This window comes from Paramormyrops kingsleyae, chromosome 21 (assembly GCF_048594095.1).
Source record: "Paramormyrops kingsleyae isolate MSU_618 chromosome 21, PKINGS_0.4, whole genome shotgun sequence".
Classification (NCBI taxonomy): domain Eukaryota; kingdom Metazoa; phylum Chordata; class Actinopteri; order Osteoglossiformes; family Mormyridae; genus Paramormyrops; species Paramormyrops kingsleyae.
The window spans coordinates 19,816,908-19,832,374 of NC_132817.1; the positions used below are offsets into that span (position 1 = coordinate 19,816,908).

A 15,467-nucleotide genomic window follows, 5' to 3' on the forward strand; every position below is an offset into this window, starting at 1 on the left:
CCATCACATCTTACCATAATAAATGACCATGTAAAGTTATTTATCTAATTAAACAAAAATATAAGTAAAAACATGGACTGTCTGTGTGACCTGAGGACTGGGTTGGGAAACACTGCCCTCATCCACGCTAATTCTGCCTAGTGGTGTCAACTCAGGCTGCATTTTTAGTACAGAAACTAAAGATGAAGAGAGAGTCTTTGCCAGACAATTGTTGTATTGATTTTTTTCTTCTTCTTTAAAGCCCTCCAAATGGAATGGAAAATGTCCTTGGGTTGTTTTAATTGATTGATAATGCTGTTGTAACTCTGCAGGCGGCAGGAACGGTCTCCCACACCGAAAGCAGAAAGCCAACTGCGTCATTGCATCACATAAGCCCAGGCCTTTGTCACCCTGCTAAAATAACTACAGTATTTCTTATCATATAATTCTAAATTATATATGACTGTCTACCTTTACGTATTGCAAGGACACATTTGAAATATTGGCAGAACTAGAGAAGTATATTGTCCTGTATGCAGAATTGACTTAAACAAAAACTGAAGCAAAACGTTGGCTATCTGGGTGTCCCATAGGACTGGGTTGGGAAACACTGTCTCATAGGAGATTTACTTGCACAAAAATGTTCTGAGGGCAGAAGGAACAATGATTGGCCCAGAGAGATAACCAATCCGATTGTAGAGGAGGTGGGTTCAACCAATCAGATATCTAGGCCCTTCCTCCTCTAGTTGCTTTGACCCACCTTCTCTACAAATTGATTGGTTATCACTCTGAACCAATCATTGTTCCTTCTGCCCTCAGAACATTTTTGTGTATGTAAAACTTACATGAGCAAAACACTGATCTAAAGTGATTTATATGGAAGGAGCTGAAAATGACCAAACTGTGATTATAGAGATAAGCCCCAAGCGTGTCACCTGCCCTGCCCGGAGAGTGAAAATAAGCTGGCAGCTGACAGCTCATGCATCAGAAGATGTGTGTCGGCTCATTATCCCTCCTGGGGTGTTGGGGACACAGTGCTTTGAGTCAGAGGCATGCAAAGAATATACAAGGCCTAGTATTTCAGATTGGATTATGCTCAATTAATTAACCTGCCTTGCTTCTGAATTGCATTCTGATTTCTTTTTTCATTTGTGCTTCCCCTGTCAGTTGAACAGAAGGGAAATTGTTTTGGAAAAAGCACACTTCCGAGCGTCCGTAAACATTGTTAATGATACACTTCCTGATGTCTCTCTTTTATAAGGGAATTAATTGGATGCACCTTCTTGTGGTGATCTGTCAATTAGCTGGAGCTGGTTGGCATTCGGGAAGCAGGGGGGGAGCATGTAAATTAAAATGAGATTTAGGTTAGAAAAATGAGGATGCTTACTAAAATCAGCAGGCCTAAAACCAGACATCACAACTCAAGCTGCTCTTGAAAGTAATTTTTATGATACTTAACAGGAAGTCTGCGAAACTTCTGTAGAAGATGGTACATCTCGGAATGACTGTTACCAGGCAACATCTCCAGGATCATTGCATTCTGACATTTTGGTTCTGGCGTTGGCAGAAATAACAGACGGCACTGGCCACACAAGCTCAACAGAGGTGTACACAGGTCGCCAACATGTGAAGGTGGTGCTTTTAAAACCGCGTGCAAATGCCTTAACTGCGAATACTCACCTTAGGCTACGGAATATAAATGGCGTGAAGGTGAGGCAATGAAGGCCAGTGCTAATTCTAACGCTCTTAACATGCAAACGACGGGACCCAATCAATGAGAGAGAGCTGGTGAATGAGAAAAGCCCAGGGGCCTGATTTAACCCGTGTGTGTTTATGAGAAGCAAGGATAGGCAAACGGTCCTTTTTAAAATCCGGCCTGCATTGTTTAGACAGCATTTTGATCACTAAGGGCCAAAGCCTTCTGCAAACATGATTACAGAAATAAGTAGGCAAAAGACATCAATGAAATATTCATGCATTATGTACCCTTTATTTATTAAAGAGAATTGTTACGTAACTATATGTCGCCAACCAGTTGCCCCAGTTTTCTATTCACGTGCAGGAATAGGCCTACTTAAAGAAAATCCTACTGTATAATAATCCTGCATAAGTCTTAATTTTCTTTGCGACTTTCATTATTTTTCTCACATGCACCGTCTTCCCTGGGCGGTAAATTTAATGTATAGCGTGTTCTTCATTATCATTGGGCTGGCATGGTTGCTCAGTGGGTAGGACTATGTCCGCTTCCAAAATGTTTCTAGAGTTTTCGTTCCCCCCACCTTTGCCTGGGTTTTCGGTGAATCAGCGTCTCTGAATTGCCCTTGGTGTGTGACTGTGTGCCCCGTGATGCAACGGTGTCCTGCCCAGGGAGTCCCCCCTTGTACTGTACCTGTAACCGCATTGGTTAAGTGGTTATGGAGAATCAATTGCTTAATCCATACCTTATTCTTCGTGCATTGAAAATTTTGCTAATGCATCTTTACGCTACATTTGCTAAAGCACCCGCCGCATATCTGACTGCGTCTTCTAAGTTGTGTTAAAAGGGATGGTCAGATATCACGTAAATTAAAGAATAACCAGTGCAAACAATCTGCAGAGTTAGAATTAAGATGCTTTTTTTGTCGCAAAAAAAAATCGCCTGCTGTTAGACCCGCATTTTAGACTAATAACCTCTAGTAAGTACAGCATGACAAGCAAAATTTGACAAAATATAATTTGCACCAGCAAATAATCATACAGGAAGCATCCGAACAATAAGCAAATGCCCTCCGGTCTACACAAGTGCACTGCAGTCTAATTGCAGACCAGTGTAAAATCCAAATGTAATTAGTCTGTAAACAAAGCAACGCGAACCGCAGGCACGGCAGATTGTTTAGCGTACTACTTGTGCTTAATACCCCGAACATATGTTTATTAAGCTGCTAATTGTTAACCGCAGGAGCGCCCATATCTTGTCGTGGTTAAGCGAGCAATAATATTAATTTATTAATTACACTTTATTAAGCAATAAAACATCATGAAGGTACCAGATTGTTCTCCGCGATGAATTCATCACTAGCGCTGCGATGACCGGGGCTGTTGCACAGAAGGATACGTGCATTTGCAACATTACGTCATGCCAGTCACTATTTATCTTAATATGAAAAAATAATTTCCCGATCAGCATCCAGCGTCACAATTTTACAGGCTTTCTACACAATGTAGCATATAGCATGAACCATGTTTTACCCGTGAATACAAATTAATTTTCTAATATGAACAACGTATTTAAACATTTCAATCTTAAATCCGGTGATGGCCATACATTTGGTCTGCGGTTAGCCTACATTTCTAGGGTGCAAATTAACACCCGTTATTTATTTAACTTTCGATTTATTTAATCGAATTGCAGTCCATTGCTACTTGCTGTCAGCTTATTTAGGTAACATGGGCTAACGATTAAAGGATTTTACCGAAAATGCCGGTTAATGTGTTGATTTTATCGAGTTTAGTTTAAACTGGTGTTTTCTAAACGTCTCCCTTTGTGAGCGTCCATCCAGTAGCTACTGTACATTAGATTTAATTTATAATTAAGTGCTTTTTTTTAACGCAATATTCATTTTATGTGACTCAAACTAATCAAAGCACTGACATCATTATGCAAAACCAATTGTACTAACATGTATTACATAAAACAACATGTCTACTTTTATTTTATACAATGTATATACTATGTTGGTATTGCAATTAATATTGAAGGAAAAGTCAATACGTGTTTTAGTCCCGCGAAACTGTATCATTTCAGAGCGACCATTACTTTGTTTTGTATCACAAAATCTGTGGCGAAGGACCGAAAATAATTTACAGGATTTCCTCTTGAATTATTATGATAATCCTCCGTCCGCGGTGTTTCAAGGATGTTAACGTTGAGAACAATGGCCACATATTTATTGCTAGGTTAAGACTGGGGGGTTCAGATTGGGGGAAAAAACCAGGCGAAGCGATCGCAAAGAGGAATTATCACCTAACTAAAAATGCCTGTTTTTGGGGAGGTACAGCTCATCTGATGATGAGCTTTCCGTACAGCCAGAGCCCGCAGCGCATTAAGAACGCACGCGATCCCCCTCCGGAGCGCCTGCCTTAGTGATTCGGGCGGCGGCGGCGGAAAGAAACGGGCTTCGATACAAACGCGCATTTATCGGGGGCAGAGTAGCGCAGCACAGCAGCCGAAGGATTGATCTGCTTCAGTATCAGCCTAGGAAGGCAGAAGTGACACATAACTAGATATTGTGGAAGGCAGAGCGCGGTGTCTTTGCGCAGGATCGCGCTATAGGCATTTACTGCTTTCCCTCTATTTCCAACCCAATGCCGAGGCTTCCGTGCGTGAGTGTCTGGTGTCCCACCTAAGAGTGGAAAGTGGAGACATATATGAGGTAAGAGTAGGATTCGGTCATTTACCATAGTGAATGCTGGTTTTTATGCGATGCCTGGTCTTCATGACCGGGTCGTTGGGTGTCTAGCAGTAATTCAGCGCTCAGATTTCACGCCGCCGCATTTGATTAAAGCGAGTCTGTAGACTTTACACTAAACTGCACGGGGTTGATCGGTGAAAACGAAGCATAAATAGGTCAAAATGTACCAACTTCACGATCGATTGTTGTTAGTGCGTTTGGGAAAGTAACTTGAATTGGGTATTTGTAAACCGTAAGCTCAAAAAATACAATAAAGCTGGTTACATCGAATCAAGCAGGACACGTCGAATAAATATGGAAGTTCGCATTAAGTAAAAAAAATATGGATAAAATTTAATTAAAGTGAAACCTAAAATAGCATGGGGAACTTCTGGATAGGTGTAATGTATCTTACACGGTTCGGTGGACTTGAGTGTAAAAACTAGCGCTTCAGCGTCAGTCATTTTTCATCGGTTTTGAGTTGTTTGGATGTAACATTTGTTCCCTTTGGGCAGAGGAGAGGCAGGTGTGCTGGTGACCGGGGAAAACAGGTGTTGGGGGGAAGGAGGTCGGTAAAGTAAGACCGGGAAAAGCGAGTGAAACGCCCGATTCTGGATGCTGAATTATAAGTTGCAATGCGCGGCAGTTGGACCCAAGCGAAATGTTGTGTCGAGTCTGTTAGACTTCGGATGAGCGCATGTTAGTTTGGGGGAAGATTATAGCTGAAATGAAGTAATCGGTGCATTTTACTGTATCTGGGAAGGAATGTCAGTGCTGTAATGTTCCCGTGGGGGACACAGCGCTTCTCGCGTTTATGAAGCGGACGTGAGCCGCTCTGCTGAATAGAGATGTCTGTAAGGCACCTGGACGCGGATCGCAGAAGTGCTACTATTTGAGAAAAGGCCAGATGAGTGTGCAAGTTCGTGGTGTTTAGAAACAAAATGTCATGCTGTTTTTTCTTCTTGTTGTTTTTCGGCAAGAGTTAGAGCCACAGTAGACCATGGACAAGAATGTAATTACCTCTTAAGTAGCAGGATGGGTCAGTTGACCTTAGAAGATACACCTCCAGGGTAAATTTATATTAAAATCCTTCCTTAGGAGAAGGAAAGAACCATTAACTAGGTCACTGTCACTTACTATGACATGAGTAATTATACCCAGGGGCAGCTATTAGCATATTATAGAAGTTCTTTCAAATTCTATGAGTGATCTTTTATGGAGACCTAGTCAATTACAGAAGTAAATTCGAGCTGGAAAAGGTAAAAGATGGTTAGTAGTCTGAATAAGAGACCGAGTTTGTGTCTGAGGTATATCTACACAGGTAACGTTCATGTGTGAATTCTGGGTTAGTTTCAGGCTGGGTGGTCTCCAGCTATCCATTTTATGGTCTCAAAATGAGAACGCGTGTTTAATCTGGACAGCGTCTTTGTCAGATTTGTGATACTGTAAGTCGTCCTTGGTACTGCTGCACTGGAAATGAGATGGGTGACCTGTAGTGATGTGGCTTGCAACTTTCCTTTGATTTGTGGGTAAGATTGTATCTGGGAACACGACTCCATCTTTGGGCCTGATACCCCCCCCAGTGTGTTCCCCTGTCAGCCTGCGGCTAGAAAAAAGATTTCACTGGGATTCTGACAACCTCATTGATGACAGGTTTGTCACGGGGGGGGGGAAATCTCCCTTTGTACGTTTTCTGCCTATTGGGGGGGGGCGGCCTATGTTCCTGACCCATAACAAAAAAGCTTCTGGGGGTTGGGCCCAGATTCGCTGTTATACCACATGGTTACATGCCTGTTCACCAGCTCGTTCGCTGTGGACTCTGCTTAGATGCCTTTGTCATACATCAGTGGTAAGACGGGGCTCTCATACCGTGGCCTTGATCACATGACCTTGGCCAGACACGAAGACCAGGGCCCCCCATCTCTCCTTGGTGCTCCTCCTTCAGCCCTGGTGATTTTATATGGCCTCTTGTATCCTCTGATTTATTGCGGACGTGGGCAAATGCTTAGTCATAACAGTGTATGCAATGCAGTATTGACTCTAAGAGCTGCTCTAGAGAGTATTAGCCACTGTGGAAAGACTGTTGCCCTTTTTATGAAAACTTCTGGGTGAAGATCATGGTAATGCTATACGGTTCTACATAAGAGCCCAGCCTGGCCAGTTTGCTACCTTAAGGGGTAGATGAAGGGTGAGGTTATTTTGCTGCTGTTTCTCAAAGGTATATAGATAGAGTTGTTTTTAAGATCCTTTTTAGCAACGATATCTTTTTGCTAATGCATTGATCTAAGCTTTCGTAAGCAGGATGTTTATTTGTAGAGGAAAAATGCCTCCTTTTGTATTATGCTGCCCAGGGGAGAGACTTTATAGTTCAGGTATTATAACGTGTTTTTGGAATGACCGTCACACGGATAGCTGGAGGTGATACAGGCTGTAGTAAGTTGTGTCTTGGCTGAAGAACAGTGTGAGGACAGCCCAGGGCTCGAGGCCACACCAGGACACACTGAATACGAATGCTCTCTGCCATGTCTGCTTTCGGCTTTTGGAACTCAACTGTCAAGGTGGTTTGCAAACGGGAGCCTCATTACTTAAATCTCTTAAATACCTTCTAACTCTCTGAAAGTGTTTTGGCTGTGAAATATATCAGCCATAACATATTAAAGTCACTAACAGGTGAAGTGAATAACGTTGATTATCTTATTACAATGGCACCGGTCAAGGGGGCCATTCTGCATTAGGCGATGAACAGTTGGTTCTTGAAGTTGGTGTCTTGGAAGCAAGCGTAAGGATCTGGATGAATGATTGACCAGGGCCAAATTGTGATTGCTAGACGACTGGGTCAGAGCGTCTCCTAAACAGCTGATCTTGTGGGGTGTTCCCAGTATGCAGTGGTCAGTTCCTACCATAACTGGTCCAAGGAAGGCCAACTGGTTAACCAGCGGGGAGGTCATGGGTGCCCGAGCGGGTGCTGGGGCGTGAAGGCTAAACAGTCTGGTGATCTGCTGTAGCACAAACTGCTGAAAAAGTTAATACTGGCTATGATAGAAAAGTGTCAGAACACACTGCGCATTGCAGTCGGCTGCGCATGGGGCCGCGCAGTCGCAGGGCAGTCAAAGTGCCCATGCTGACCCCTGTCCACTGCCGCAAGCTCCTGAGCATCAGACCTCGGTCATGGAGAAATGGAAGAAGGTGGCTTGGTCTGATGAGTCATGTTTTCTGTTGCATCATGTGGATGGAACCAGGATGCACTATGGGGAAACCGGCAGAGGCAGTGTGATGGTCTGGGCAATATTCTGCTGGGAAACCTGGCATTCATATGGATGCTACTTTGACACCTGTCACCTACCTAACATTGTTGCAGACCAAGTGCACCCTTCTTGGCAGTGGTATCCCCCGATGGCAGTGGTATCCCCCGATGGCAGTGGTATCCCCCGATGGCAGTGGTATCCCCCGATGGCAGTGGTATCCCCCGATGGCAGTGGTATCCCCGATGGCAGTGGTATTCCCCGATGGCAGTGGTATCCTCCGATGGCAGTGGTATTCCCCGATGGCAGTGGTATCCCCGATGGCAGTGGTATTCCCCGATGGCAGTGGTATCCTCCGATGGCAGTGGTATTCCCCGATGGCAGTGGTATCCCTCGATGGCAGTGGTATCCCTCGATGGCAGTGGTATCCCTCGATGGCAGTGGTATCCCTCGATGGCAGTGGTATCCCCGAAGGCAGTGGTATTCCCCGATGGCAGTGGCCTCTTTCAGTATGATAATGCACCCTGCCACACTGCAAAAATTGTTCAGGGATGGTTTGAGGAACATGACAAAGAGTTCAAGGTGTTGACTTGGCCTCCAGATTCCCCAGATCTCAATCTGTGGGATGTGCTGGACAAATATGTACGATGCATGGAGGGCCCACCAAGCAACGTTCAGGACTTAAAGGATCTGCTGCTAACGTCTTGGTGCCAGATACCACTGGAGACCTTCAGAGGTCTTGAGGAGTCCATGTGCTGATGGTCCTTTGTTTTGTTTTTTGTACTGCGTGACCTGCATCTGTTTTGAAATCTATGCTTAAAAAATCTTATAATTTTGCTTCCCACATTGGTGAAGATTCTGGGATCTCTGCCATGGTTTTTCTTACTCCAGAGAAAAGACTGAAAGCATTGTCATATTTCATGTGCATATTGAAAATAATGTATCATACATGAAACGTGAGTCTCAATCATGTTTGTGATGTTTTTTTTTTTTTGGAGTTGCGTACTTGTCTCTCTGAAACTCATAATTACCCATTTTTGCATACATGGGTTTCATTTCTACGAGAAATGAGGTCTTATATTGTAGCTTTTAATTAACAAAGGACATGGGGTGAAATGTAGTGCTGAAACTTTGGCTTTAAAAGCAGTAGATAGATATCCTTGCGTAATGAACATGCAGTCATGTGTCTCACATTAAGATGAAGGGGTGAGATTACTCTGGCTTCTGTGCTGAGCTGATGTTTATTTCAAACCCACCTGGACAGAATGAAAACGTGTCTGTTGGAACGCTTACCACAGTGTTTTTGATGTCGATTGTCTCTGTGTCGAGGGTTAAATTTCTTTAACAGCTGCTGTTGGTGATCCGACAGATGGTTTATTTTGAAAGGAAGGTGTGTGTGTGTGTGTGTGTGTGTGTGTGTGTGTGTGTATACTGCCTGCAGCAATAACCTGAGCCTGCGCTTGTGGTGTCACAGCGAATATGTTTTAACCGATGCTGGCAAGTTCCACTTCAGTTCGCTGCGGTAGCCAGTATCGCTCACAGAAACCGTTGTCCTCTCTGGTTTTCACCCCCCTTCTCTCCTTACACTGCCTGGACTTCCTCCCAGCCCAGCTGTGCTCGTCACGATCTGCCACAAGGAGCGATTTAATGCAGCCCCCGGATAACAGCTCCTTGTTTGTGCGGGAGCGTGGGGCCGTGGTGTGTGGCACGGCTCGGGCGGCGCAGCCTGCCTGTCTAATTACCAACGCCATGGATTGTCCGCGAGGGCGGCTGGAGCGCGGAATCGGCAGCGGAGTTCGTCCACGCTCCTGAATCACAGCCGGCTTTTTTTTACATGCCAAGGGGGACGTCTAATGTGTTACAAAACACTCTTGTGGGAGGGTGATTTTTTTTTTTTTTCCTTTTAACTCTTGATATTGAAATGTGACGATTTTTTTTTTTTTTACGTATTGAAGTGTTATATGTTTTTGTCGTCTCTTGAACACAGAGCCCTAGATCTTTTTATGCTGAGCTTTTTATGCAGATTATTATAAAATAAGGTCTCTGTGTTCCTTCTTTAGGTGACTAGATTTACAGAAGGACGTTCACAGAAGCTACCTGGTCTTCAAGCCTAGCTCCTTAACCGCACCAGCTGGGTTGTCTCCAGATAGCTTTTTGATCATCCACTTTGCAATACACCTTCTTCCCCGTGCTGCATGCCCAGAGGTCTGTGCTTTCTCCAAGAGGTCAGCCATTTACTCTCCCATTCCTGCCTTTGCACTGTTCGATCTGCACTTCCTGTAGCCATACTGGCGTCTGCCGATCCCACCGTGTGGGGGAACAGGAGGCCACGTCACGGCAAATTTGCCACGGCACCTGGCCCCTCGAGCGCATCCCCAGATAAAATCCGCGACGCGATGGTAGCAGTACAAACATCAGAGACACACTGTGGTTTAATGGATGTCTGTAGGTCGTATGAGGAACATATCAAGTCAGCAAGAGTAGGGTTGTTGGGTTCGCGGGCATGTAATTCACAGTAGCGTGGCAATTTTATGGTCTATGATCTTATTTTGTGTGTGTGTGAGAGAGAGAAATGGAGAGCTAGTGCGTGGAATCTGTGATATTCTCTCTAAACTGAAACAGCGTTTATTTTCCTTCTTGCCCTTCGGTTTCGTAATCGGCTGCAGTCCCCTCTTGTGGTATGGTGATTAACGGGAGCTCCCCCGCGCCTCCCCCACACTCTCCCCCTCGACGACTGCTTTTTCACTCTGGAGCGCTAATGGTCGGGCGTCCCTATGTCCCTGGTCTGTGGGACCCGGGTGCTGAAGGACTGCTTGATGGCGAGGGAGCGTCTGCAAGCGCTAATGACGAATCAGTGAAAAGGGGACGGTCGTTGGCGTCAGCAACATAAAAATTAACGGAAAGCGATGGAATGGAACGATTTGCAAACTAATGAGGCAACGCTCTCATTAGGCGTGCTGTGGCATTTCCGGGAACGCCTGCTGTTCATTAGACGTCGGGGTACGGCGTTTGCATGTCAGTTTGAACAAATTGTTCAATAATCCTGTATTCATGACCATGTTCAAATTCAGTCAATTTTGCTAACAAGCCTGAAATCGGAAGTGAGTTTTTCAAAACATTCGATGGCCCCTGCAGCACAGTCTGGTCGGCCAAATTAGTACACGTTTAATTACTGGGACGGGAGAGTTGAATTCATATGGGTTTTGCAGAGACAAATGTGGCTATTAGAGTTCAGAGTGGTGAGTGTTTATTTCTGCAAAGGGCAGCTTAGACAGGCTCCCTTCACACCAGGTAGAGCTGGGGGGGGGGGCGTCCTTTGCCTGACCAGGTCACCTTCCAACCCGGTCCTCAGGGACCCCCCCCCACAGTCCACGTTTTTGCTCCCTGCTAGGTAGGACAATGTGCAGGTCCCTGAGGACCGGATTGGGCAACACTGCCTTACATCATCGTACCATGTTTGGCCTTAGATGCTTTTGGGCTATATTTGCCTATTTGGTTTGAGGCAAATAAAACATCCAAAAAAAAACACTCCTGTAATGCTGATTGAGACGATGCATTGGTTAGCACTGTTGCCCCACACTGCTGGGGCCAGGGTTGAGTCTCCACCCGAGGCTCTGTGTGTGTGGATCTTCTCCCCGTGTCGTTGTGGGGTTTCCTCCAGGTTCTCCAGCTTTTCCCCACAGTCCAATTAGATGCTGAGGTGCCAAATTGTCTGCAGGTGTGAATGTGTGTGTGAATGGTGAGTGTGTGTGTGTGTGTGTGCCCTGTGATGGGTTGGTGCCCCATCCTGGGTTGTTCCCTGCCTTGTGCCCTGTGATGGGTTGGCGCCCCATCCTGGGTTGTTCCCTGCCTTGTGCCCTGCGATGGGTTGGTGCCCCATCCTGGGTTGTTCCCTGCCTTGTGCCCTGTGATGGGTTGGCGCCCCATCCTGGGTTGTTCCCTGCCTTGTGCCCTGTGATGGGTTGGCGCCCCATCCTGGGTTGTTCCCTGCCTTGTGCCCTGTGATGGGTTGGCGCCCCATCCTGGGTTGTTCCCTGCCTTGTGCCTGTAGCGTCCAGGATGGATCCTTCATATGTTCTCAAGTGCTAGTAGGTATAGGATGAATGGATGGATGGTAGAGAGCGAGTTTGATTAGCTGTAGTTCTGGGGATCTATTAAGCCCATATTTTGAAAGGAGCTTTACGCAGCAGCCAAAATCTTAGTCGATCTGCGTGCAGAGTAGCCTCTCGTAGTTTCAGTCCGGCAGCCTTGGAGAGTAGCATTGTCATGCCCAAGGACGATGGCACGGTGACGGTGACACGGCGAAGGTTACTGCAGGCGAGGTGCTTCGACTGCTGATGAAGGCCTGCAGCTCCTGCTTTATCCCCATCTCATTCGAAACTGACGCTTCGCATTGACCCTCGTATCCTCTCTCTCCTTCCGTCACACCCCCCTGGAGACCTGCTGTCCCGTAGGCGGGAGTTCAATGCCATCGATCAGCCGGTCGTAGGCCCGGGCCCTGACCGTGACAGAATGCCGACGGAAAATGTCACGTCTGGATTAGCTGCTGTGAAGCTACGTTCTCCTACGGTGCTGATGGAATCTTCCTTTTACATGATTTTATTCAAGTTTAATAATCTCTAGCACCAAGCAGCTTTCTAGCCCAGTGTTGACAGAACCCTGCTGTAGAGAAAAGCAGATATGTCATTATTGATTGTACTGGATGTGCTATTATCTTTCTTCATGTTTTTCCCACTCTTAAACTTAAGCAACTGAATTGTTTTTATTCTGAATTAAATGAGACGATGGCGGCCCAGAATTTCTCCGCTCTCCTGAAATAGTCTCTTTGGTTCCTCTTCTGTTTTGCAGCAGATTTTCAGAATAATTACTTGGAATCTTCGATTTGAGTGAGAATAGCAAATGAAGTGTGGGACAAAGCGTTTTGGTTCTGTTCCGCTCTCGTCCTTTTCCTGTAGGTCCTGCAACAAGGTGATGTCCTGGTCTTTCTTTTTAACTAAACAGTTTATCATTAACCCAGACTACAGGTTCATTGATAGATGTCATTGTTGAGGGCATTATTATTGTTCTGCTAAAATAACATACAAAATTGATGTTACCATGATATATGCATATGTGTATATTTCAAAGTAGAAGAATAATTAAGTTTATTTTTAGTCGATTTTTTTACATTTTTAGGTTAAATTTGCACGTTTTTTTTTTTTTTTTTTAAACAATTTGAAAAGTTCAGTTGCTCAGTCTCCCTCATTTCCTGTGAGCTTCTGATTACTTGTTAACTGTCAGAACTAACTATGGTAGGGCGGTGATTAGAAACCATCTACTTAATAAGGCCATCACTGACCAAAAGCATTAGCTGTGATAGGTCTTAAAATACCAGCAATGTGTGTAATTACCCAAAGGGTTTTTAATTGTATGTATGTCAGGAAGCTTTTAAGTTTGTGGAAAAGGGAGTTTTTTTCCAGCAATGTGTATTTGATAAAGGTTTTGTGCCAATGTGTGCTTTCCTTGTCATATAAAAGTCTGCATAACATCCGTTTTAGACTGGACCTGCATTGAAGTTCCTGAGTATCCTTTTCTCAAGCGACTCCTGAAACCCTGCTGAAACCCTGCATGCACAGATAATATGATCTTTGCAGTGGTATTTTTTACAGGAAGGCATAATATTGCCCAGGAGAATTATTCCCAGCTTTGCCATTGTAAGATATAACCCGTGAATGAAACAGAGTAATGCATCGAAATGGCTTAAAACTGGAAGTAATATTCTTGTTTTCTCCTAATGTCCCCATGAAAAGGCATTAAAATTTTTTTTTTTTTCCATGGATTGCTTTTTACACACGCCTTACCCCAAGCAAAATCTAAACAGTAAATGAAGTGTTGACTGAAGTACGGGGAGCAAAATAAGTCAAAATGCAAAATCATGGGACAGATACCCAAACATCATGTAGAAATGGCTCATTCACTCCAGAAATGAATGTCTGGCTGTTGCTGCTAATGAAAGTTAACGTATACTTAAGGCTGATTGGGGAAATAATATTTTAGTGCGAAAGTGATGTTTTATTAAACAATTTAAGTTGAAGCTCCGTCTGTGTTTAAACATGTTGTAGGAAACTCATTGTTTTGGGAAGTGATGATTATACATTAGGTGATATAAAGGTATTTTGTGGTACTTGTATCTTTTAAGTGTTTGTTTGCACCATGAGTGCGCTGTCACTTTGGTAGGTCGACTTAAGTAAGCATCTTAAATTAGTGACAAGTGTAGCTACTCAACACTGTGACCCTGTGCTGCAGGGGTGTCAAACTCCAGTCCTGGGGGGCCGGAGCCCTATGCATTTTTGGGTTTCCCCTCATTTAACACACCTGATTCACCCCCTTGTGCTAATTACCACACAGCTCTTGAGCGGGATCATTTGTGGTGGAACAGGGAAGGAACTAAGCTACACAGGACTGGAGTTTGACACCCCTGCTGTACTGGATTGGTAATGATGGATGAATGGATGTAGCCACTCTAGATATAACTCTGGCATTCATTTCCTTTCAGTCTGTTACCTTCCAGAAGGGAACATGGCAGCATAGAGTCATTAAGAAAAATCATGTGGTGCTTTAGACCATATTAAATACAGAAGGAACTGAAAAATGAGACCCGGTGCAAGAACAGTCAGGGTTCTGGAGCCAGACAAATGGCTGCGATGTGGCCCTTCTTTGAGGCGTCAGGTGCCGGGAAGCGTGTCCCTCTGTGACTCGTGAGGTGTGGAGGTCTTTAATTATGTAAAGTCCCCCCCCCCCCCGATTTCTTTATGAAATTGGTTTCACCCTTGCCCACTGTACCAGCGTGAATAACGATGACTCGCACAAAATTCAAGGCCGTCGCCCTTCATGGCTGCGGCCGTCAGTGCTGCCCTGCGTATGCGCAGTCGCAGTCGCAGTTGCTCATGCTGCTAATTGCTCCCCCCACACAGTGTCTGCAACCGCAGCCCTGATTGTGGAAATTTTAGCAGCAGCGTGTGGCCGCCTCAGCCTTAAACCCAATCCCGGATCGTCCGTTGAGGCAGCCATAAATATTTCACACAATCTGTGTTGTTAATAAGAAAATATCCTGGGGCGTTTACTGCGCCGAATGCCAGATGACGGCCCTCCACCAGCATGCAGGTTGCAAGCCGTTGTTTTTATTTAAGATGATTTATTTCTGTGTTCTTGTTGCAGTGCTGAGCTTGCTGGAACACACACAGTCAGCCACCATATGTTTTACAGGTACAGATACGTTCCTAACGTTCTTCATTAGATGTTTAACCCTAAAACAGCATACTGGCCTCACTGGTGCAGTGAGTAGGACCTTTTTCCTTGCACCTCCAGGGTTGTGGGTTCAGATCCTGCCTTTGTTCCACACGCGTGGAGATGGCGTGTTATTCCCATGTTGCCTGAGTTCCCTCTGAGTGCTCCAGTTTCTTTCCACAGCCCACAGATGTTCTGTTAGGCCAGGGCTCTTCAGATCTGGACCTCGATTCCAAATCCAGGCCTTGTTTTCAGTTCTCCCAGGTATGTAGTTTAATAATGACTGATTCTGATTGGCCACAGAGGCTTCACACCTGGCTGACAGGTAAAGGAAGGCTGGAAAACCAGCAGTGCTCGGACCTCGAGGACTGTGAGTTGAACAGCCCTGTGTTAGGCTAATTGGCTGCTTTTAAGTTTAGGGCTGCACAATGTCGCATCTCGATATGTGAAATTTCCATGAATAACAGTGATATTTATAAAACAAAAGATGAGATGAAATTATTTCAAATAAACTATAGCCAAACAGAACTTATCTACCAACAGAGTGTGT

At 44.9% G+C, this 15,467-nt stretch overlaps 1 protein-coding gene across 2 annotated transcripts in view; it reads left to right on the forward strand.

The window, feature by feature from the left end:
• The first annotated feature begins 4,072 nt into the window (after window positions 1–4,072).
• LOC111841022 (3',5'-cyclic-AMP phosphodiesterase 4B-like) overlaps window positions 4,073–15,467 on the forward strand; it is an 87,479-nt gene continuing 76,084 nt past the window's right edge. Inside the window, exon 1 of one of the 2 annotated variants that reach the window (XM_023806444.2) lies at window positions 4,073–4,391. The gene's annotated coding sequence lies outside the window, so the exon portion shown is untranslated. The remainder of the gene's footprint in view (window positions 4,392–15,467) is intronic. The other variant, XM_023806446.2, reaches the window with a different exon arrangement.